This window comes from Manis pentadactyla, chromosome 8 (genome assembly GCF_030020395.1).
Source record: "Manis pentadactyla isolate mManPen7 chromosome 8, mManPen7.hap1, whole genome shotgun sequence".
Taxonomy (NCBI): domain Eukaryota; kingdom Metazoa; phylum Chordata; class Mammalia; order Pholidota; family Manidae; genus Manis; species Manis pentadactyla.
The window spans coordinates 49516586-49542875 of NC_080026.1; positions in this window are offsets into that span (position 1 = coordinate 49516586).

Below are 26290 nucleotides of genomic sequence, written 5' to 3' on the forward strand. Positions count from 1 at the left end.
GTGCGACGAGATTGCATTTCAAGTTGTACCCCTCTCTCTGCCAAAAATGAAAACCTCCTTTTAAAGTGATTTTTTTTCCAAAAAAGATAACAAAAAACTTTAAATTCTACCTAAAATAGTTATGGAGACAATTTAGAAAAACATTGGAGTACCTTCAAATTAATTACAAGTGAATAAATGGGACATGGTGGTGACCTTTTCCCAGCCATATGACCTGCAGGGAAACTGGTGCCAGACTTAGCACCTCTAGGCTACACAGTAAGGCAGACCCTGGCTAACTAAATTTTAGACATGAAGATAAATAAAGAAAAACAGCAGTACAAGTTGAGAAGGTAAAGCTAACCCTCAGGAAAATATAGACAATATGTATATTGCTCCTGAATGTCTCCCATGAATAGAGAATAGGATCAGTCCAGGAAAAGATTCTGTTGAAGAAAAAAACAAACAGAAATGAACTAGAATATTCCCCAAAGCCTATATTCTACCAGTATTTCCCCTAAGGTACTTGTTTTGCTATTTCAACCCCAGCCTTAATAGAGAAGAGCATATGGGGGCAATTTCTCTCATGAAGTACATCACAGTTTATTTATCTTTGCAAGGACTTAAAAAAGAGAAAGACATATATTCTCACATAATTGTAGGCAACATGACACAGTTGAAAATGCATGAGAATTGCAGTCAGTAAACTTGGTCTTAAGGCCAGAGAAGAAAGTTAATCTCTCTGAAATTTGGTATCCACATCTGTAACCAGGGGACTAATAATCCCTACATAATGGAGTTATTGTGAGGATTAAAGGTACTAAAGACTATGCAAATGGTATGCAAATATTGGTCTAGAAAGGACTATGGAAAGTCATTTTAGCCACCCCTTTTGCTCTCAGCAGAATTGCATCTCAGTTTTCATCGACTGAGCCAAAACAAGTCTGAGAAGCGATCTATAATGGAAAGTTCTTGATAACATTCCAAGTATATGATATCCAAATCCTTCACATCATAGCTTAAGTCTCTGTTCCTTTCTTCTTATCCCAATAAAGATGGAAAACTTACCATATAACTAATGGCCTTTGTTCTCTTGAAGCCTGTAGCATTGCTCTGTAACTATTTCTTCTAGAGACAGAATCCTGGCTATCTTTGTTTCTTAAAATCATACCTGTAGGTATGTACTATGCTCCCTCCAATTTCTCCAGCTCACTTTCTCCTGGGCCCAGAATCCTATAAGTATGAATTCAGTTCTCATTCTGATGCAGTACTTCTTGGTTTGCACCTTAGATTCTCTCAGTCTTCTTACACTATTGACAGAGCATCCACTCTTTATTTACTGTAATCTCTAGATCTTTTCCAGTCATGAATCCATGTAATTGTTTTGTCTTGTATTAATGAATTTTTCTCCATCTTCAGTATGCTTTTTTTTAGTTCAAATTGTCAATTTACCAAGCACACACTGAAGTTTTACATTTCCCTATTCTAAGGTCTCTGTTCATCTATCTTAGTGTTAGCTACGAACCTAATGAAGGGTGCTCTCATTCCATCATCCAGTGTTATGATGGGTCTAGAAACAAGTTCTTGGAGCAACAGTCATGATGCAATTTTAAATTGGTATTGCTATTTTGAAAATATCCCTCATGTATATGAATTTCTTATCATGTGTATAGTCACAGAAAAGCTATATAACTTAGCTCATATAGTCCTACTATTTTAGTATAATACATAGTCCAAAATAATAGTCTCAGTGAAGCTAAGATAGTTGTGGTTTTTCCTGGTTCCTCTGTCTGATTTTTGCCAGAGAAGAGGACTTGATTGGCCCGACCAAGTTTGTGCTTCACAAAGCTGTGTTGGTGGCTCACCAGGACTTTTGTCTTCTTCAAGGCAATTTCAAAGTGAGTTTTTCTGGGATATAAGTCAAATAGTATTTACTGAATAGAACAGATTCAACTCTGATTCTTAAATACTTGGAACACTTTGCTTTGAATTCAACCTTCACTCACTTTTATTTTTTTAGTTTTTATTTTTTTTAGTTAACTATTTTTTATTGAAGGGTAGTTGACACACAGTATTACATTAGTTTCAGGTGTACAACACAGTGATTCAACATTTATATACATGATAATTCTAGGTACCAGCTATCACCATACCAAGTTGTTACAATATTTTGACTATATTCCTTATGCTATACATTACATCCCGGTTATTTATTTATTTTACAATTGGAAGTGTGTATGTATATATATATATATATATTGTGTGTGTGTGTGTGTGAGGGCATCTCATATTTATTGATCAAATGGTTGTTAACAACAATAAAATTCTGTATAGGGGGGTCAATGCTCAATGCACAATCATTAATCCACCCCAAGCCTAATTTTCGTCAGTCTCCAATCTTCTGAAGCATAACGAACAAGTTCTTACATGGAGAACAAATTCTTACATAGTGAATAAGTTACATGGTGAACATTACAAGGGCAGTCATCACAGAAGCTTTCGGTTTTGCTTATGCATTATGAACTATAAACAGTTCAAATATGAATACTCATTTGATTTTTATACTTGATTTATATGTGGATACCACATTTCTCTCTTTATTATTATTATTTTTAATAAAATGCTGAAGTGGTAGGTAGATATAAGATAAAGGTAGAAAACATAGTTTAGTGTTGTAAGAAAGCAAATGTAGATGATCAGGTGTGTGCCTGTAGACTATGTGTTAATCCAAGCTAGACAAGGGCCATAAAACATCCACGTATGCAGATTTCTCTCAGAACGGTGGGGGCGGGGAGGTTCTAAGCCTCACCTCTGTTGATCCCCCTTTTTCTCACCTGATGGCCCCCCTGCGACTGTGCCTGTCTTAGGTTGTTCCTCCCTTGAGGAATCTTACCCGTCTCTGGCTAACCAGTCATCTTCCGGGGCCATACAGGGAAATGTTAAGTTGGTAAGTGAGAGAGAAGCCTTATTGTTTGAAAAGGTTAGCTTTTTACGTCTTTGCATATTTATGCCCTGTGGCTTCTATGCCCAGCATCTGTCTTGAGGTGTCTTTACCTCGCTCACTTTTAGAAAGAAAGGAGAGTGACTTGGGCAGAAATAGGTATCTCCTCAGATCTGGTACTTTTGAGCAATGGCTGATAATTATAGTTTCAGGAAAAAAGTATCCTTTCTCCATTTCCTCCCCAACCTCTAACTACTACAACCTTGTAAACAAATGAAATTAACTGATTTATTAATACAGTAAAAGCTACACACTCTGAATGAAAAGATGAAAAGTGGCTTCAATTAACACAGGGGAAATGTTTGAATCACCTGCTACCTCAGTAAGTCAGCTTTCCACAGTGGTAACTGATGCCTTTTACAAGCTTCCAAATCGACCTGATAATAATAATAGCAATGGTAGTCCAGCTTATTTGGAAAGAACTACTAAATGACATGAGGTTTTCCACTCAGGTCTAAGTTCTTCGCTTATACTTTGAAACACAGAAAAGAAATTAGAATCTTCATGCTGAAGTTTATAGTTGTCATCCAAGCTTGACCCAGAAAGAACTGATGTTTGGAAAAGGAAGCATATAAAAGCTCTGCTTCGTTAAATCTTGGAAACTCTTTTATATCGCTCATTTATTCTCTCCCTCAAAATGTTTCTTGCAACCCAAACTAAATCATCAACATATTTACACTGTTATAATTTATTTCCTCCAGGCTGATGGGCTCTTTTTCAAAATGAACACAAAAATCACATTTTCCTCCTGTACTCAAGATTCATTCTAACCAGCAGAGCATTCTATAGCATTTGGACTAGACCCTCTTCCTGAAATGTACCAGGATTTTATTTTTAATACAATATATTACATGAATAAAGCAGCTCTCAGTAAAGAAGCAATTTCTATAAAATAATCCCTCACAGTATCCTTCATAAGTTCAATTAGGTAAATGATATTCAGCCCTCACAGTATCCTTCATAGGTTCAATGAGATAAGTGATATTCAGCAGGCTGAAAGGGAACATTCTTTTGTGAGCAAATAAACTGAGACATTGAAAAGTGAAGTAACTTGTCTTAAATCAGCTCATTCAATAAATAGTGAACATTTACTATATACTAAGTAATATGGCAATTACAGAGAAACTATGAGGCATCCCCTTCCCTGGTGGGCTTACATTTACATTAGAAGGTGGCAAGATAAGCATGCATGAAAAACAAGAAAGGAAAACAGCATCACAGAATTTAATACTATGGCAGAGAATGACACTATATTAGATATAAGGAAGAGTTGGTTGTTACATGTGGTGGAGGGATAGGAAGACTGAAATGATCTCTGTGGAAAAGGAAGCCCTCCTGCACTATTGGTAGGTGTGTAAATTGGTGCAGCCACTGTGGAAAGCAGTATAGAGGTTCCTCAAAAAACTAAAAATAAAAATACCATATGACTAATTCCAGTTCTGGGAATTTACCAGAAGAATATAAAATGACTGATTTGAAAGTATATATGCACTCCTATGTTTATTGAAGCATTATTTACAATAGCCAAGATATGGAAGGTGCCTATCAATAGATGAATGAATAAAGAAGATGTGATACACACACACACACACAATGATGTATTATTCAGCCATAAAAAAGAAATAAAACTTGTATTTGCAACAACATGGATGGACCTAGGGGGTATTATGCTAAGTGAAATAAAACAGGCAGAAAAAGACAAATACCGTATGATTTCACTTATATGTGGAATCTAAACAAAAAAAAACAAATGAACAAAACAGAAATAGACTCATAGATACTGAGAAGTCTCTGGTTGCTACATTGGGGGAGGGGCTGGATGAAATAAATAAATGGAATAAAGAGGTATAAAATCTCCATCATATATAAATTAGTCACAGGGATGAAAGTAGAGCACAGAGAATATAGTCAATAGTTCTGTAACATCATTCTATGTTACCAGTAACTACACTATGTAGGGTGAGCATTTAATAATGTAGATTGTTGTTAAATCACTCTGTTACATATTTGAAACTAACATAATACTGTATATCAACTATACCTCAATTAAAAAAAACCAGTCTGTATGATTCCATAATTCCATGAGAGGAACTGGTCACAATGGGCCAGATCCTATGGGTACAGCTTGAGATAAAGTTCAAGTATTCCTGGTCCTACTTTTAATGCCCTGTCTGTCCATTCCTATACATTTTCAGAACCCCCAATTCAATGTAGCCAAGTTCATACTAAGTAACTGGATTTTAGGAAGGGAGTAATCAGAATCACAACACCAAGCATCCAGGGAAACCAGACTTGTGATCTGAATACTCAGGCCTTGAAGAAAGTAGTGTCTTCTTTCCTTTAGTTATGGAGGCCATACTGCCTAATGCTACCAGAACTCACCAAATTTTGGGACAAGTACAAACTTTTATGTGAAATCTTACAATTTTTAAGTATTAACTTCCATTTTTTGACTTGGTGACATCTGCATTGTGTAGTTCTAGTATTTTATGGTGACCTCTGTCAGCCTGAGATCTCAAAATGATAAACATATGGATTTAGCAACAAATGATGTCTCAGGCTATAAACCATTATCCTCAGCACCATTACATTGATATGAGCTTATTAGTAAATGATTGCAAAGGAATTGTCTACCTGACTCAGCCTGCCCTCAAGTATCCTAAGGGGTTTCTGTGGTGCATCTACTATTGAGTTTAAGAATATTCTAAATAACCAGATTGCTGCTTGGCCAACAGCTGTAATTCATTATAATGGACAAAACCATCTACTATATGAATGATCTTAAGTTACAAGTTTTGTCTGCCTAAACTCAGGCACAAGCCAAGTCATACTACATTAATAATTACAGAAGAGTGGGGTTTTCTCCCCAAAGTGTAAGATACTCAGGGGAGAAACCTGAGGTTTGAAATAGTCTATGCAGAATTAGCAAACCCCTTGGAGAATGGTTATCATTGGGCAACAGTACCCAACACAATTGATTGGAGTTCCTTGTAATAAATAGTTGTTTACATGTGTGTAAGCTATTGCCCTACTGCTTGGCAGGACAACCAAGGACCAGTACCAAAGGTGCTATGTTATCTGTCTGGGGGCCACCTTCCCAACTTGTGCACTGCATGAAGAGCACAACTGCATGAGGCTGGTGGACACAGAACGAGCTATCGGATAAATGCTATAGGTCAGCTGAGAGTGGCTGTCTAAGATGTAGCTCTCCTGCTGCTTGCTCTTATTGAGACCCAGAAGCTGACCTCCCTATTAGCTAATTGGAAATGCATATAGCCTATGTTTTGTGTTAGGAAAAGGGAGATTGGGGGAAAGGTCCATTAAAGAAAAGAATGATTGAACCCAAGTGCTGTAAGATTGGGGGAGATGTCAATTACCTCATTTTGCCCCTTTCTTCTGGAAGGGCCTACTATAACTACCATGTAATTTATAGGTCTGGGGAGAGTCATAAAACCATGGAGAAGAGGAAACAGATGAATTCAGGCTATTAACAACGTGAGGTAGGGCTTACAGATCTTTACCCTTTATTTTTGAAGGAGTTCACTAAAACCTAAATATAGGGTACAAGAAAACAATGATGATTAACTTTAAAGATTGCTCTGTCCTCTTCACACGAATGTTTACTTATAAAGAAAACATAGCTCTATCACTCAAGACTTTTGTTTTACTGAACTTTTTGTATTCAGTGTTCTCATATCCCTGTCAGTTGAATTATAATCATTGACCATATGTGCTTTCTGATAGCAGGACCCAGAAAAAGATATTAATTTCATAGGCCTGAGAAAAATGAGCCCAAGATAAAAAAGTGTTCATTTTCCCACATCCAAGCCATGGAATTATGAAAAGTCTTTTGTACACACATATCCCCACTTTCCAATCTATCTTCCCATGAGGCACATGTGGGTAGGAGGGAAAGTAAGGGTGTATCTTTAGCTGCAGCCGCATTGCAGCATGGAGCCCAAGAACAGAGACCACACCATGTCCAAGAGAGGGTACCAACGGCCAGCGAAGAAGCGAGTGCCAGCACAGTGAGGGGAGGGGAGGCTAGAAGACAGCGTCAAGGTACGGGACACACATGGAGAGCCAAGACAAGGGCCTGTGAGTAAAACAAATGAGAATGTGGGGGACGGTTGTACTCTACTGGAGACTGCCCATTACTGCTCTCAGCAGCAAGTCATCCAGGAGGTGTAGTCCTAGAAAGGAAGCAAGATGTAAGCAACGCCCTTTTTGGAAAGTTTTCCTTCTCGTTCTGGGCCTGTGGCAAGCCTCTCTAGAAAGGCCTGCTCTGAATTTGTTCCCTCTAGAAGCGTTTTTCTCCTCAGCTTGATTCCATTTGGCCTGAATATTTTTTCTTTGCCTCCTCAACATGAGCATGTCTGGTAGACATCACCTAAATTTTTGCCCAGTTCACAGTTCGTCTGAGCAAGCATGAGTTAGCTAATGAATGCAGATATTCTTAGCACAAATACTCTAGTCTTTTCCATATTGTCTTATCCTTACCCAAAGATAAGCTTTTGTAAAAACTATTATTCTAAATGAAAGTATAGTCAAATTAAAAGCTAAATAAAAACACATTATGTCTTTCACTTCTAAAAAGCTTCTAGTTTCCTTCTATTGTTTTACTTCCTTCATGCTTTTTTCCCAAGTATCAGACTGTCCCATGTAGACTAAGTCCCTTTTTCCTTCCACAATGAAGTGGAATTCTGCTTCAAGTCTGTAGATTTGCCGTATGGACCTATATGAATATACGTGATGAGTTTTCTTCAAAAGTCATTAAGATGTGGTTGGTCCTTAGGAAAGATTCAAAGTAGGATAAAATTACCTTTTAATAAGAAACATGTATTTCTCTACTAGATTATAAATTCCCCAGGGACAATGAAAGGAATATTATGCACACTTTCTAATGCCAGAATCTAGTTTAGTAAGATTCTAATTACAAATACAAATTATTTAATAAGTTGATGAACATTTATTGATGAGTGCTTTGAATATGTGACCTTGTTCTCGTGTGTGTGTGTGTGCGCCTCTCTACATGTTTTGGTCTCCCTTCCCTCTTCTGAATTCCCTGTACTCAGGCAAACAGGATTACTCATTGTCACCTATGAAACCCAATTTCTTCACTATTATATTTGTTTATTTATTTATTCATTTATTCATTCATTCATTCAATATTTCTTTTACTCAATCAGTTGTTTAGTCAAGACAATGATTATATTTTCAAAATACTGAAAGAAAATCTCTAGTGGAAAGGTTTTAATAAGAAAATAATATATTTTCAGATAAACAAAAATTGAGGGAATTTATCACAAGTAGATCCATAGTGAAATAAATATTAAAGGAAGCAATTCTGGGATGAAGGAAATGGTTTCATGTGGCTGTTCAGAGATTCAAGAAGTAATGACAAGCAATAGAAATGGTACATATATGGGTAAATCTAAATGCATATTGACTATAAAAACAATAGTAATCATGTTTGATATGGTTCACAATATATGGAGAATTTGAAAACAATAGTATTTACAATGGAATAGGACAAAAAATGTTTAAAAATATGAAGGCCTTTGTATTGTCCCAGAGGAGGGAGAAGTACTGACTTGGATTTAATAAGCCAAAGAAGAATATTCTAATCTCCAGGTAGTTACCACATGAGTAGTAAAACAATGCAATGATATATATAATAAAAATACTTCATCAATCCAAAATTAGGTAAAAGAAGAAAATGAGAACAGAAAAAAGGTGAGACAGACAGAAAACAAATGCTAACTACATTAAATTTAAATGGACATCTGCTTCAATTAAAGGAGAAAAGTATTCAGACTGTATAAAAAAATCATATTGTACTTACAAGGGATATATCTCAAATACAAGGACCTGAGAGGTTCAAAGTAAAAGGATAGAGTAAGAGAAACTATGCAAACTCTAGCAAAAAGAGGTGGGGAAAATATTTTCTTATCAGACACAATAGGCTTTAACACAAGAAGTATTACTAAGGATGAAGGATGGGGGAGATATGAAGAGTTAATATTTATATCCACCCAATAACAAGATTCATAATGTATATAGCAAAAATTGACAGAACCAACAATATAAATAGAAAAATTTGAAATCATAGTGGGAGATTTTAAAAGATTTTAACTCTGCTCACTTAGTAACTGCTAAACAGCATGTATAAAAGTCTATAAGGAACAGAACATCTGAACAATGTGATTAACAGACTTGACTTTATAACATATATAGAACACTGACCCCAACAATAGAAAAATATACCTCCTTCTAAAGTTTATGTGGAGCATTGACCAAAACTGACTGTGCTGAGCCATAAAACAATCTCAACAAATTATAAGGGACTGTCAAACAGATGATGTCTCTGATATCCACAGAATGTCAAGAACATATTAGAAAATCTCCATATATTTGGAAATTAAACATTAACTTCTAAATAACACATCAGTAAAATATGGAGTCATTTTGGAAATTAGAAAATATTTTTGAACCAAAGGATTAAAAAAATTACTACCTGACAAAACTTGTAGGTTGGAACTGAAATCCTGCTTGAAGGGAAACTTGTGGTTTAATATTAGAAAGGAAGAAAGGCTGAAAACAAAAAATTTAGTTGTCTATCTCAAGAAGTTAGAAAAAGTCAAAGACAGTAAAAGTAAGAAATAATAGAGATAAGAGCAAAATTTAAAAAGAAAATGAGCATGAAATAGAGGGAATCAACAAACCAAATTTTAATTCTTCAGAAATAATACAATTTAATAAATTCTAAGCAAAATACAGACAAAAGAATAAATAAACACAACAAATATCAGGGCAAAACTACCTATACTGCATATCTTAAAATAATCATAAGAGGATATAACAAATTACTGCTTTATGCTAATGTATTGGGTAATTTAGTGGAATTGGACACAGTCTTTGAAAGATACAACCTATCAAAATTGAACACAAAACAAAATAAATGCATACTAAAAACTTTCTCACAACAAAAACAGATGACATTACCAGTGAATCATTCCAATACTAACAGAAAAAGTAATGCCTATCACCTACAAATACTCCCAAGAATGAGAGGAAACCATTTTTACATCCTTTAATGAGACCAGTCTAAACATGTTATGAAGATATATAACCATGATATCAATGGTAAAAGACTGAAAGATTTTTCCCCAGAGATCAAAAAGGAGACAAAGATGGCCACTATCACCACTACCATTCCACCTTTTATTTTTACTTATTTTTATTAAGGTATGATTGATATACACTCTTATGAAGGTTTCACATGAAAAACAATGTGGTTACTACATTTCCCATATTATCAAGTCCCCACCCATACCCCAATGCAGTCACTGCCCATCAGTGCAGCAAGATGCCACAGATCCACTATGTGCCTTCTCTGTGCTACGCCATTCTCTGCATGATCCCCCACACCATGTATACTAAACATAATACCCCTCAATCCCCTTCTCCCTCCCTCCCCACCTGCCCTCCCACACCCCAACTCTTTGGTAGCCAATAGTTCACTCTTGGAGTCTCTGGGTCTGCTGCTATTTTGTTCCTTCAGTTTTGCTTCATTGTTATACTCCACAAATGAGGGAAATCATTTGGCATTTGTCTTTCTCCGCCTGGCTTATTTCACTGAGCATAATGTCCTCCAGCTCCATCCATGTGGTTGCAAATGGTAGAATCTGTTTCTTTCTTACTGCCAAATAGTATTCCATTGTGTATATGTACCACATCTTCTTTATCTGTTCATCTACTGATGGACACTTAGGTTGCTCCCATATCTTGGCTATTGTAAAAAGTGCTGTGATAAACAGAGGTGCATATGTCATTTTGAATCTGAGAAGTTGTATTCTTTGGGTAAATTCCAAGGAGTGGGATTCCTGGGTAAAATGGTATTTCTATTTTCAGTTTTTTGAGGAACCTCCATATTGCTTTCCACAATGGTTGAACTAGCTTACATTCCCACCAGCAGTGCAGGAGGGTTCCCCTTTCTCCGCATCCTCGCCAGCATTTGTTGTTTTTAGTCTTTTTGATGCTGGCCATCCTTACTGGTGTGAGGTGATATCTCATTGTGGTTTTAATTTGCATTTCCCTAATGATTAATGATGCATTCCACCTTTTTTCTGAAAAGTCTAGTCAGAAAATAAGACAAGAAAAAGAAAAGGTTTAAGAAAGGAAAGAAAAAGAACAAAACTCATATTCACATGTGACAAAGTGCTTTGTAGAAAATCCAGAAGGATCTACAGATAAAGTACTGTAATGAATAAATTTATTTACCAAAGATTTTAAATTCAATATAGAAATGTTTTTCACATATCAATAAGTAGAAAATGAAATTTATAAAATGATACCATTTGTATTAGCCTTAAAAAACACCAAATAGTAATAAATACAAGATGTACAAGAAGACCTTTACATAGAAACTATAAAACATTTCTTGAGAGAAATTAAATAAGAAACAAACAATTGCAGGAATATACCATGTGCACAAGGGGAAAGGGGTCTTATGAGCAGCTGGTAGTGTTCTATTTCTTGACCTGGGTGGTAGTTACCCAGGGGTATTAATTTATGCTACAAATGCATGGTTTTTTTCACTTCTCCAATCATGTATTATACTTACATACAAATTTATAGAAAGTAAATAGATAAATAAAATTTCTTTGTTTTATATTATTAATCAATAGTTGTAAAATCTTTTGTATTTCCTCTTTTTGACTTTTTGTGTTCAAGTTTGGTGTATTTGTTCTATTAAATGTGTTTCTAAGAACAGAACTACAATGATTGCAATGTACATAAAGGAAGTAAGTTTTGACATGCAACCCATCAAACAGAAATCAGTAACCTTGAGCTTGATAGGAACGGTTTCACATCTTTCAATCTAGTGATCACCTTTAAACTGTATGTTGGGGCATAACATATGATTTAGTCTCAACCTCAGGACTACCGAGCCAGCTACCCTGTTGGCTGATTGGAGACCATTGGGCTATATGGTCAAGAACCAACATCACCATGGAACATAGGACTAGACTTTGATTATAACATGGCTTCTGAAAGCTGGGTTGGTGCTTCCATTCACAATCCAAGAAGGGTGGGAGGCATTTGTCTATGTTTCCCCCAGGATGGCTTGCCAAAGGGTAAGCAGAAAAGGAAGTGTGGATGGTAGACATGGTGTGACAACTGGTTTTGAGGATTTGGAATCTGAAGTTTTATCTTAATTTGATTCCCATAGTGCCATGTGTGAGTGTACTCAGGGCATTTCAGTGACACACATCTGGCTTTTGCCTCTGACCATATCTAGCTTCTTTAGAGTTGTGATTCCAATAAGGTAAAGATTGTCAAGTGATTTTTTTACTTCTCTAGTAATTTCTTCAAAGATTAGGCACATTATTTTTGAATGAGCCAGGAAGCAAGAGAGAAATGAGGAGCAGATGCTGATGTTGACTACCAGTTAGCTCCATTTTCCATCAGCTGGCAACCTTCACATACTTTCACTTAGGCTATATTTACCCATAAAGCCAATACATTCCGTAAAAAAATTTAAAAATAATTAGCAATGTAAATTAGACCAAACATCTGGATATTAAGGAAATTGGCCAGATGTTTTGCTGGTTTATAAAAGCCAAAAAGAAAAAGGGAAAAGGGCAAAAGAGTGGGCAGGGACTTAAAATGTAGCTTCTCTCTCATATCCTCCACCTCTTGAGTCTGTGGGAGATGAAACCGTGTGAATCATGACTGAGAGGGTGGAATGAAAGGGATAATATGTCTTGGAACTCAACCCTGAACAAAGAGGAGTGACCTCCGTTGTACTGGGGAAAAACAGAAGGTTCCTCCAGACTTCTTTGTATCTAGAAATTCTTTCTGAACTGCTCACTATTTTTGAATTGTATTTACATGGTTTCTCAGATCCAAGCCAAGATATCAGTTCTCTCTAAGAGAGGCTTTGCCAAATTGGAAATAGATTTGTTTTCCGTGCTGGAATTATTGATGAGAACTGCAGGCATTAGTTTCTCCCTCCTACTTTTCTTTTTTTGAAGGTCAAATACATTTTGTTTTGTTCTATTTATTTCTTTGTCAACACAATATGTATCACTGAGTAATTCTCAAGTAATTTTTGTAAGAGATCTGGTTTTTGGGAATAAGTTTGCACTCAAATTCAGGCTTTTTGTTTTTTTTGCTTTCTAACTTTAGGTAACTTAATTTTTTAGAGCTTCAGTTTCTGCCTCTATAAGATGGAAATAATTACTTCATAAAGTTATTTTGAGAAAAAAAATGACTTAACAAAATGCAAAATACCAAGCACTTTTCAAAGGTGAGCCTCTCCTCTACAGTTTGTGATTTGGAGGTGGGCAAATCAGTTGGGAGTAATTACCTCTTTAGCCCAGACCTAAACACAAAGCTTTAAAAAAAAGTCTGGTGGTAACAGATCTCAGCAGAGAAATGGGATCAGGATGGAAAATTATCCTGAATACCTATGTGCATGTTAATGTGACACATATTAGTCAAATACAAAATATTCCACAAGTATTTTTATTTATTCATTCAACAAACATCCACTGAGTACCTATTGCAGCCAGGTGTGGTTCTAGGTGATCAGAATACAGACTTTAATCTCTGCTCTCACAACTTACATTTTTGTAGGGGGAGACGGATAATAAGCATTATAAAGAGACAAACTACATAGATGTTGAAAAGTGCTAAATCTATAAAATAGCCCAGTTAAGAGACTGGAAGTGCTGAATAAATGTTAAATATGTGGGTAACTTGCAAATATTTCTGAGCTTTAGGAAAGATGTTATATCAGATACTAGTAATAAGAATAATAGAGGGGTGGAGCCAAGATGGCGGTGTGAGTAGGAGAGTGGGAATCTCCTCCCAAAAACATATATATTTTTGAAAATACAACAAATACAACAATCCCTAAAAGAGAGACCAGAAGACACAGGACAACAGCCAGACTACATCCACACTTGCGAGAACCCAGCACCTGGTGAAAGGGGTAAAATACAACCTGCAGCCTGGTGGGACCCGAGGCCCCTCACCCCAGCTCCCGGCAGGAGGAGAGGAGTCAGAGCGGGGAAGGAGAGGGAGCCCAGGACTGCTGAACACTCAGCCCTAGCCATCTGCACCAGAGTGCAGACACACAGTGCATGCATGGGCTGTCAGAAACTAGGGAAGCAGGACAGTAAGACCTGTGAGCGGGTCCTGCAGCCGGTGCTCCTGGGACAAAGAAAAGCGAGTGCTTTTTGAAAGTCTTAAAGGGACAGGAACCCCACAGCTGGACGGAAACATCCCGGGTCACAGTCCAGCAGCTGGAAATTCCAGGGAACTCTGGGCACACTAACCCCCTGGGCAACAGCTCTGAGACCCCTCACAGAGGTAAACAGCCAAACAGTCACCTGTCCATTACCCCTCCGGTGTCCCGCCATAGCAGAGCATCACGCCCACAGCAAGGGAGCTTCGTCCATACAGGCCGGGCAAGATACAGAGACCCAGTCTCCATGCAACTGCAAAACACAAGCCACTAGGGGTCACAGTTATCCCAGTAAAGAGAGGCCAGGAGCAAGTGGAAAGAGACTTGGTTTTCCCAGCTGACAGACGAGTCAATAGCATACCACTGCACCTATCAATATGAAAAGGCAAAAAAATTTGATCCAGACAAGACTAACCCAGACATTTTCGACATCTACATCTTCCCCTGAGAATGAACCTGGGAAGATAGATTTAACCAATCTTCCTGAAAAAGAATTCAAAACAAAAGTCATAAACATGCTGATGGACTTGCAGAGAAATATGCAAGAACTAAGGAGGGAGAATACAGAAATAAAACAATCTTGGGAAGGACTTCAAAGCAGAATGGATCAGATGCAAGAGACCATTAATGGACTAGAAAACAGAGAACAGGAACACAGAGAAGCTGATGCAGAGAGAGGTAAAAGGATCTACAGGAATGAAAGAATATTAAGAGAACTGTGTGACCAATCCAAACGGAACAATATCTGCATTATAGGGGTACCAGAAGAAGCAGAGAGAGAAAAAGGGATAGAGAGTGTCTTTGAAGAAATAATTGCTGAAAACTTCCCCAAACTAGGGGAGGAAATGGCCTCTCAGACCACAGAGGTACACAGAACTCCCATGACAAGGGATCCAAGGAGGGCAACACCAAGACACATAATAAATAAAATGGCAAAGATCAAAGACAAGGACAGAGTATTAAAGGCAGCCAGAAAGAAAAAAAGGTCACCTACAAAGGAAAACCCATCAGGCTATCATCAGACTTCTCAACAGAAACCTTACAGGCCAGAAGAGAATGGCATGATATACTTAATGCAATGAAACAGAAGGGCCTCAAACCAAGAATACTGTATCCAGCACGATTATCATTTAAATATGAAGGAGGGATTAAACAATTCCCAGACAAGCAAAAGTTGAGGGAATTTGCCTCCCACAAACCACCTCCACAGGGCATCTTACTGGGACTGCTCTAGAGGGGAGCACTTCTAAAAAGAGCAAAGAACATAACACCCAACTTATGAAGAATGGAAGAGGAGGATAAGAAGGGACAGAAATAAAGAATCATCAGACCGTGTTTATAATAGCTCAATACATGAGTTAAGTTTGACAGTAAGATAGTAAAGAAGCTAACCTTGAACCTTTGGTAACCACAAACTTAAAGCCTGCAATGGCAATAAGTACATACCTTTCAATAATCACCCTAAATGTAAATTGACTGAATGCACCAATCAAAAGACACAGAGTAATAGAATGGATAAAAAAGCAAGACCCATCTATATGCTGCTTACAAGAGACTCACCTCAAACCCAAAGACATGCACAGACTTAAAGTCAAGGGATGGAAAAAGATATTTCATGCAAAAAACAGAGAGAAAAAAAGAAGGTATTGCAATACTAGTATCAGACAAAATAGACTTCAAAATAAAGAAAGTAACAAAAGATAAAGAAGGACATTACATAATGATAAAGGGCTCAGTCCAACAAGAGGATGTAACCATTATAAATATATATGCACCAAATACAGGAGCACCAACATATGTGAAACAAATACTAATAGAATTAAAGGAGGAAATAGAATGCAATTCATTCATTTTGGGGGACTTTAACACACCACTCACTCCAAAGGACAGATCCACCAGACAGAAAATAAGTAAGGACACAGAGGCACTGAACAACACACTAGAACAGATGGACCTAATAGACATCTATAGAACTCTACATCCAAAAGCAACAGGATACACATTCTTCTCAAGTGGACATGGAACATTCTCCAGAATAGACCACATACTAGGCCACAAAAAGAGCCTCAGTAAATTCCAAAAGATTGAAATCCTACCAACCAACTTTTCAGACCACAAAGGTATAAAACTAGAAATAAATTGTACCAAGAAAGCAAAAAGGCTCACAAACACATGGAGGCTTACCAACATGCTCCTAAATAATCAATGGATCAATGACCAAATCAAAATGGAGATCCAGCAATATATGGAAACAAATGACAACAACAACAGAAAGCCCCAACTTCTGTGGGATGCAGCAAAAGCAGTCTTAAGAGGAAAGTATATAGCAATCCAGGCATATTTAAAGAAGGAAGAACAATCCCAAATGAATGGACTAATGTCACAACTATCAAAATCGGAAAAAGAAGAACAAATGAGGCCTAAGGTCAGCAGAAGGAGTGACATAATAAAGATCAGAGAAGAAATAAATAAAATTGAGAAGAATAAAACAATAGCAAAAATCAATGAAACCAAGAGCTGGTTCTTTGAGAAAATAAACAAAATAGATAAGCCTCTAGCCAGACTTATTAAGAGGAAAAGAGAGTCAACACACATCAACAGAATCAGAAACAAGAAAGGAAAAATCACGATGGACCCCACAGAAATACAAAGAATTATTAGAGAGTACTATGAAAACCTATATGCTAACAAGCTGGGAAACCTAGGAGAAATGGACAACTTCCTAGAAAAATACAACCTTCCAAGACCGACCCAGAAAGAAACAAAATCTAAACAGACCATTTACCAGCAATGAAATTGAAGCAGTAATCAAAAAACTACCAAAGAACAAAACCCCTGGGCCAGATAGATTTACCTCGGAATTTTATCAGACATACAGAGAAGACATAATACCCATTCTCCTTAAAGTTTTCCAAAAAACAGAAGAGGATGTAATACTCCCAAACTCATTCTATGAAGCCAACATCACCCTAATACCAAAACCAGGCAAAGACCCCACTAAAAAAGAAACCTACAGACCAATATCCCTGATGAACGTAGATGCAAAAATACTCAACAAAATATTAGCAAAACGAATTCAAAAATACATCAGAAGGATCATACACCATGACCAAGTGGGATTCATCCCAGGGATGCAAGGATGGTACAACATTCGAAAGTCCATCAACATCATCCACCACATCAACAAAAAGAAAGACAAAAACCACATGATCTTCTCCATAGACGCTGAAAAAGCATTTGACAAAATTCAACATCCGTTCATGATAAAAACTCTCAACAAAATGGGCATAGAGGGCAAGTACCTCAACATAATAAAGGCCATATGTGATAAACCCACAGCCAACATCATACTGAACAGCAAGAAGTTGAAAGCTTTTCCTCTGAGATCAGGAACAAGACAGGGATGCCCACTCTCCCCACTGTTTTTCAACATTGTACTGGAGGTCCTAGCCATGGCAATTAGACAAAACAAAGAAATACAAGGAATCCAGATTGGTAAAAAAGAGGTTAAACTGTCACTATTTGCAGATGACATGATATTGTACATAAAAAACCCTAAAGACTGCACTCCGAAACTCCTAGAGCTAATATCGGAATTCAGCAAAGTTGCAGGCTATAAAATTAACACAAAGAAATCTGTGGCTTTCCTATACACTAACAATAAACTAATAGAAAGAGAAATCAGGAACACAATTCCATTCACAATAGCATCAAAAAGAATAAAATACTTAGGAATAAACCTAAGCAAGGAAGTAAAAGACCTACACCCTGAAAACTATAAGACACTCTTAAGAAAAATTAAAGAGGTCACTAACAAATGGAAACTCATCCCATGCTCCTGGCTAGGAAGAATTAATATCATCAAAATGGCCATCCTGCCCAAAGCAATATACAGATTTGATGCAATCCCTATCAAATTACCAACAACATTCTTCAACAAACTGGAACAAATAGTTCAAAAATTCATATGGAAACACCAAAGACCCCAAATATCTAAAGCAATCCTGAGAAGGAAGAATAAAGTTGAGGGGATCTCACTCCCCAACTTCAAACTCCACTACAAAGTCACAGTAATCAAGACAATTTGGTACTGGCACAAGAACAGAGCCACAGACCAATGGAACAGAATAGAGACTCCAAACATTAACCCAAACATATATGGTCAACTAATATTCGATAAAAGGGCCATGGACATACAATGGGGAAATGACAGTCTCTTCAACAGATGGTGCTGGCAAAACTGGACAGCTACATGTAAGAGAATGAAACTGGATCACTGTCTAACCCCATACACAAAAGTAAATTGAAAATGGATCAAAGACTTGAATGTAAGTCATGAAACCATAAAACTCTTAGAAAAAAACATAGGCAAAAACCTCATGGACTTAAACATGAGTGACTTCTTCAGGAACATATCTCACTGGGCAAGGGAAACAAAAGCAAAAATGAACAAATGGGACTATATCACGCTGAAAAGCTTCTGTACAGCAAAGAACACCATCAATAGAACAAAAAGGTATCCTACAGTGTGGGAGAATATATTCATAAATGACAGATTCGATAAAGGGTTGACATCCAAAATATATAAAGAGCTCACACACCTCAACAAACAAAAAGCAAATAATCCAATTAAAAAATGGGCAGAGGAGCTGAATAGACAGTTCTCTAAGGAAGAAATTCAGATGGCCAACAGACACATGAAAAGATGCTCCACATTGCTTGTCATCAGAGAAATGCAAATTAAACCACAATGAGATATCATCTGACACCAGTAAGGATGGCTACCATCCAAAAGACAAACAACAACAAATGTTGGCGAGGTTGTGGAGAAAGGGGAATCCTCCTACACTGCTGGTGGGAATGTAAATTAGTTCAACCATTGTGGAAAGCAGTATGGAGGTTCCTCAAAATGCTCAAAATAGAAATACCATTTGACCCAGGAATTCCACTTCTAGGAATTTACCCTAAGAATGCAGCACTCCAGTTTGAAAAAGACAGATGCACCCCTATGTTTATCGCTGCACTATTTACAATAGCCAAGATACGGAAGCAACCTAAATGTCCATCAGTAGATGAATGGATAAAAAAGATGTGGTACAATATACACAATGGAATATTACACAGCTATAAGAAAAAAACAGATCCTACCATTTGCAACAACATGGATGGAGCTAGAGGGTATTATGCTCAGTGAAATAAGCCAGGTGGAGAAAGACAAGTACCAAATGATTTCACTCATATGTGGAGTATTAAGAACAAAAGAAAACTCAAAGAACAAAACAGCAGCAGAAGCACAGAACCCAAGAATGTACTAACAGTTACCAAAGGGAAAGGGACTGGGGAGGACGGGTTGGAAGGGAGGGATAAGGGCGGGGAAGAAGAAAGGGGGCATTACAATTAGCATGTATAATGGGGGGGGAATGGGGAGGGCTGTGCAACACAGAGAAGACAAGTAGTGATTCTACAGCATCTTACTACGCTGATGGACAGTTACTGTGAACGGGTATGTGGGGGGGACTTGGTGAAAGGGGGAGCCTAGTAAACATAATGTCCTTCATGTAATTGTAGATTAATGATACCAAAAAAAAAAAAAAAAAAGAATAATAAGGACTCAGTTTGAAATCCTGTCAGGGAAGCCCTCTCAGTGTGGGATTTTTACTTAGTTGTTGTGCATATTAAACCGTGGTGGAAATCCTGCAGAAAAGAAACTGAAACCACTGTAATATGGAAGTAAAATTAATAAAATAAGCTCTACCCAGAGTCGTACTTCAAACAGAATATTCTTTCCTAGGGAAACTAGCCTTGGGAAGGGCTTGCCCCCACAGTCTTATTTCCAGACATCATGTTCTGATTCTGAATTCTATGAGTTCTGAAATGATTGCCCTATAAAATGCTATAGAAGGAAAACTATTTCTGATCATGGTTAAGTCTTAGTAGAAATCTCCAAGCTTTTCTTTGATACAAAGAAATAATTAGTTGGAAAAAAATTAATAACACAATGAAAGAGTCTATCAAAATACCAGAATAGGTTGCTTAAGAGTTGCAGTTGCTAAAGGACTTTGAAGTGTCTGCTGGAAAGGAACTATATAAATCAAAGTAAGTTTTTATTACTAAGCAAGATTTCAGTATTTATCCTCAGCAAATAACCTCATCTCCTACTTTTTAGGCATAACAAAGGCATGAAATGCTTCAATTTCCAACTCCAACTTTCTTCCCCCAAAATGGAAGCATGTTCCTAGAAATGGATCTACATTCACCATTCGATGTTACTTTCTTTTCCAGAATGTACACTTTCCCTTTCTTTCCTCAGAGCTCTGGATATCTTATGCTTTACAAACCCTCAGGGAATTTTTTCTTCCAATCCCTTGTCTTTCTCTGTCTTCTCTTCTTTCTCCCATCTCCTCTCTTCCTCTAGCTTCTCTCTTCGTACTGCTGACTCCTTTTCTTCTGCATACAAACATGCTCAAGTCTCTCCCATCTTAAAGCCAAACAAAACACACCACCACCACCACCGCCACCTTCCTCCCAGCTCAACCTCACCCTCCAGGTGCAGCCCTTTTGCAGTCCTCTCTCCTCATCCTCCTCAGGGAGGCCTTTGTAGTCATCTCCCCAGCCTGCCCTCCATGCCATTTGGCACCTGACTGTTCCTCTTCTGTTAATGAAACTTTTTCATCAGGTCAGTAATGATCTATTGGCTATCAAATGCCAAAGATGCTTTTTATGCTTGCCTGACTTGGCCTTTACCAGCACTGGACAGGTGACTGCATCCTGCAGCAACTGGAGGTGACTCCCCACCAGTGGGCTGGAAGGGCGAGCATGTACAGGGTTCATATGGTTTCTGTTTGAAAGCATGTCTTCTCTCCTGAGATGCTCTTTGCCCCTGGCTCATTTTCTACCTCCATGACCTCTCCATCCCAGTGTCTGTTGGATTTTGTTTGACTTTCCCTTTATAGGTAGGTTTTCCTTAGGATTCCGTAATTAATGCTTGTTTTCACTGTCTCCTTCCTGCAGGCACTTCATGGTCATGAGAACTGTGCAGGTACAAAAGGCCAGTGTTTAGGAGATCCCTGCTCTTAGATCAAGGCTCTGCTGTTGCTACCTTGAAATTCCTACTTTTAGAACAAAGGCCCCTGCCTTTTCATTCTGCACTGGATCCTGAAAATTATGGAGCCTGTCCTGATCCAGGTGGTCTCATCTGCAATCAAGAAATCCATTACCACCTGTAACTGCTTACCTCATCTCATACACTAACCTCTTCCTTGGAGAAATGCATCATAAAATCCTAACTTCTTTAAACTTCATGTAGTCCCTGGTACACGTGATCAGGGGCTTTTGGGTTTCTGCTCTGAATGCTTTACCCTTTCTTTTGCAAGTAAAGTCACAGTTTTTCTTAGGAAGCTTTCTTGGGTCAGTTTCAGCAAATGAACAAGATTTGTGTCCCTAAAGTGCTATGGTGTAGAGCAAGGCTCAGATGACACTGGCTTGTAAAATGTTCAAATGAGTTTTACTAATCTGTCCCCACCAGAATGATGGGAAAATCTTTAAAGTGCTTCTGTGAAATGTCTGTTGAACAAAATGGCTTCCTTGTGAATCTGTCTGTGTGGATTAGCTGCAAAATGTGCCACCCGGTAACTGAGCAAATAACAACTGCAGGCAGCTATGTGATTAAAATAACAGAACTCTCAGTACCTCTCCTGAATAATAGCTCTTTAAAGAAGGGATAGTTCTAAGCCACCATTATGAGAAAATGGGTTACCAGAATTGAATGTCTTTTGAAGTTTCCCCTTGTGAGCCTGAGCATCGAGGACTGTATGTCTTCCATTCCTCTATGGCAGAGGGCATTGTCTAGCTCATCTGAGGGTGATCTGACATTATTAAAAAGGAAGTACAATAGAAGGGAGTGGAATATAACCATGTCTTATGCCACTGATGATTATTTCCTGGTATCAGACGTCTGTTCTTGCCAATCCTGACTTTTGCAATGGCATTAAAATTCAGGATCTGTATTAGCATGAGAAGATGACACCCCTCTTCTGGGATCAAAGCCAAATGGTGATGAAAAACCATTGAAAATTGCCTTATCTTGTATAGTTGTCTGCATATTTCTCTAAAAATCAATAGAAAGTATAACAAATAACTACTGGTAGTCAGTCTTAAAGCCTTATTGTTCTTTGAATAAAACATTGGACTGATAAACCCAAACCTATGGTTTTGTTTTGTTTTATTTTGAGAAGCAAGTTAGCAAAATAATTTGGAGAAATGTTAGTCAAAGTAGGGGTTGTTAATGTTGCGGGAATTATACTCTAATGAATCCTAGTAACTCTTACCTTTTTGTCCCTGGAATGCTGTCCTAGAAATGAGCCTCTTCATCTCTATCTCTAATTCCCCTTTTCATCATAAGCAGTCTGAAGTTGTAATGATTCTGGAGAAAGAGAACAAACAACTCCAGCCCTTCTCCAAGGTCTGGCCCTTGCCTGTGTCTCTGGTGGCACCTCTTATCACTTAGCCACTCCAATGCTTGCTCCAAACACCTTACGTACATAATTGGTACCAATCTCCCTCTTGTCCAGTGGTCCTGGCCTCTGTTAAGTCTTGGGGATAACTCAAGGGAGACTCAAAGGACCTCAAGGTTTATTTACAGGTAGAGCCAGTTAACAACAAAAGAGTAGACCATGCCACAGCTCAGGGCCCCCTGGAAGACAGAAACTTTCACAAAGCTTTATGGATGGCATCCTTATCCACATTAGAACTGTACTGCCAATTCCTTCCAGTCCATGTTCTCTCAACAGCTCATCTCATGCCCAGTTATAGAGCTGGGGCCACTGTCCAGAGAAGTAAGAGACGGGGAGACTGACATACTGGTCTGTGCTCCCCGCCACGTGCCTGTCTGCTCAGGCCACTGGAACACAGCCGATCAGTAACACTGGTGCTGCTGCTCAGGAGCTGAGAACGTCCTTCCCTGACATGCAGTGCCCATACACCAAAGCAAAGCACAGGTGTCCAGGTTACCTGAACCCTACACAGCATGGCAGGAAAGCAGCCACTGTCTCCCTGTGCCCTAATCATAAACTAAGTCAATAGGGCACGCCAAGTTCATCCCAGAACCTCTGTTTAGATAGGAACAGAGAGAAGTTGTTCTCTATAATGGACACTTTCTTTCACATCTTTTATGAATAAATGTGGCAGAGAAAAGGCATTATTTACCATAAAGACTCAGAGGCTCTAAGGAGTGGAGGCCCCAGCCAGGGCTGAGTTTAAATTCATATGCACCTCAAGCTGGATTCCCTATGCTGTTCCCTGTCACTGTGTCTGTCCAGGGCCTTACCCACATGGGACTGTTCTTCGAAAGCACCATGCTCTTTCACATGGCTAGGCTTCCCCCTCTGTGACACCTGTCCCAGAGTGCCCAACTCCCCTTGCCAAGTCCTGCACCTGGGAGGATTCAGCTTTCCAAGGAAACCTTGTCTGACACCACACACTGAGGTAGACATTCCTGTTCTTTTCCTGCCACACTGAGTGGCAGCCTCTGTCAGCTCTTATCAGGCAGGTCATTGTCCCTGGGCCCTAACAGTCTGGCTAGGGCAAGCATTGAAAAGATGGAAGGAAAAAGAAAAAAGGAAAGATGGACAGAAGGAAGGAAGGACGGGGGAAGTCAGGACAGAAAATGTAAGTGGCGGGAGGGAAAACAAGGAAAGGCATGCTGAACCCTCAGATGGGCTGTCTCTATATAGGTTGAACTTTGAAGTCCGGTTCTAAAGAAGCTCATCACTTCAGCCAGATGAGCCACCAGTGAAGACTGTTAATGATGCATATATCTAACACACCAGCCTTCCTCCTGCATGGTTCACTCAGATAAGCAGTAACAGCCCTGGATTCTACCACTATCACCTTCTCTATGAAATTATAGCACTGCATAGTGAACACAACTAACTACTAATTGCTGTCTTTGTTTAACTAACAATGCTTAAAGAAATACACAATTTAGAATTCACTTCAACTAAGATAAGTATTGTTTGGATTCTCAAGGTGGCCAAATCGCAGAGCGTTTGTTTAGACTAGACACCAGTTACTGTCTGACTCTGCTGCAGGCCAGCAGCCTCTGCCCTGGCAGCCCTCACCATTCCTCCCCGGCTCTGGCCAGGGTGTCAGAAGTGAGCAGGATGAGACCCTGGGCCTGAAACCTCTGTGTCCTCCTAGCTACGTCTTTGCCCGAACTTCTGGCCTGAGCCCCTGGGTGCTTGGTTTCTGATTAGAAGTTCTGGTTTCCTGATGCAAATGGAATCCTGCTGAGCTCAGTAACCTGTCTGGTTGAGACTGATGGTTTGCCGAGCCCTGGCCAGTCTCCTTTTTCAGGAAGCCCACTGCTGTTGGCTGAGGACCTGCTTTCAGTAACTTGTCACTCAGAGGTCTGGAATGCTATCTTTCTGGCCTGGAAAACCACCCTTCTCCTGCTCGTGTTGCTCTGATCCACCCAATGACTTGAACTGCCTTAAATGCCGACTCAAAACAGGTCCCACCTCCCCGTGCCCCATGAGGCACTATAGATTAGACCAGCTCTCAACGCCAAGGCCCCAGCTGTGGCTGTGTTTCTCTGCAATCATGGCTGGATCTTGGTTCTGCCTTCCTCAGCATCTCTACGTACACAGGCCTTGGAAGATTCGCCCTGAAGCTCAGCTAAGCTTGCCCAAGCTACGTAAACATCTTAGAAAATGATGCAATAGGTTAGTAGGAAAATGGCTTGTCAACATTTATCAAAGAATATGTCCACCCCCAATTGGTTCAGAAATAACATCCAAAAGAGTTGGGAAGGTTTCCCTCTACTAGGTTAAAAGATGAAATAGAATTAAATTGAATCAGAACTGTAGGCAGAATGCTATCAAGAGCTAGAGACAATAATCAAGAACTTAGTAAGATATCAGATCATTTATAATCTCTCTCTCTCTATCTATCTATATATATATGTATATGTATGTATGCATGTTTATTGTTTGTTTCTCATAATGGTTAGCATTAAAATGCTCAATGTGAGATATATTAACATCAGTTTATATAGCACCTGATACCGTGAGTTGTTACCAACACCTGAAAGTACACAGGTGCCCTGCTAAGATTTAAATCCACCCCACCCTTGCCCCTGATTTTCACTCTAGTGCCTCCAGGTCCCCATGCTACCTGCACTTAAAAGACTCCTGCAGACAGAGCTTTTGCTTTCTGGCCTTGCTCATTAGTTGTGCAGCCCACCAGGTGCCCTTGGTGTGTGTGCTGTCCAGCCTGGTGCAGAGGGCCTCCCCAGATCTCCTCCTCCTCAGAATGTCGGATCTCCCACTGGCTTTCCTGAAACTGGCCCATCTCAGCTGGGACAGAGTGACAAGGAGTAAGCCTGGAAGCCCCTGACCCTTCCTCATCAGTGCTCTGTAAACACGGTTAGGCCCTAAAGGGATGGGACAGCTTAGTTTTCTGTTAACACGGCTTGTTTTAAGAAGACAAGCCTTTTCCTCTGAACACTGTCAAACACATTCGAACAAACAAAACAATCTCTACACAAAGTTAGAGAGAGGTCTCTTCACACACGGGAAAAGATGTTTGGCCTTGGGGTGATTCACTCCACCCACTGTGAATTGGGGAGGTTGTAATAAACAGCACTTGCCAGCAGGCCCTTGTGAAGCTTTGCTGGCTGTGACATTGTTTCTGTTGCCACAGCATGTGCATATCTTGTGCTTCACTAAAGAGCAGATCTGCAAATCTGAGTCACCCTGTGTGCTCACTGATGAAACGATACACAAACCATGTCCTCCTAGCTTGGCAATTAACTAATTAATTGAGAGCCAGAGTAAACAGTTGCATCTAACATCTAAACTACATTAATTACTGTTTATAGAACTCCGTGAAGAGCCTATGGGGACAGGTGTTATCTAAGTGGAGGATGTTATTATTTCCGTGGTGGCTGTCCTTGTCAAAGGAAGGTAGGGTAGGCAGGGGAAAGCTGCAGAAGCTCAGTCAGGGGTCCTGGGTTCTGGGCTCTGCCAGCTACTCATTTTGGTATTTTAAAGGAA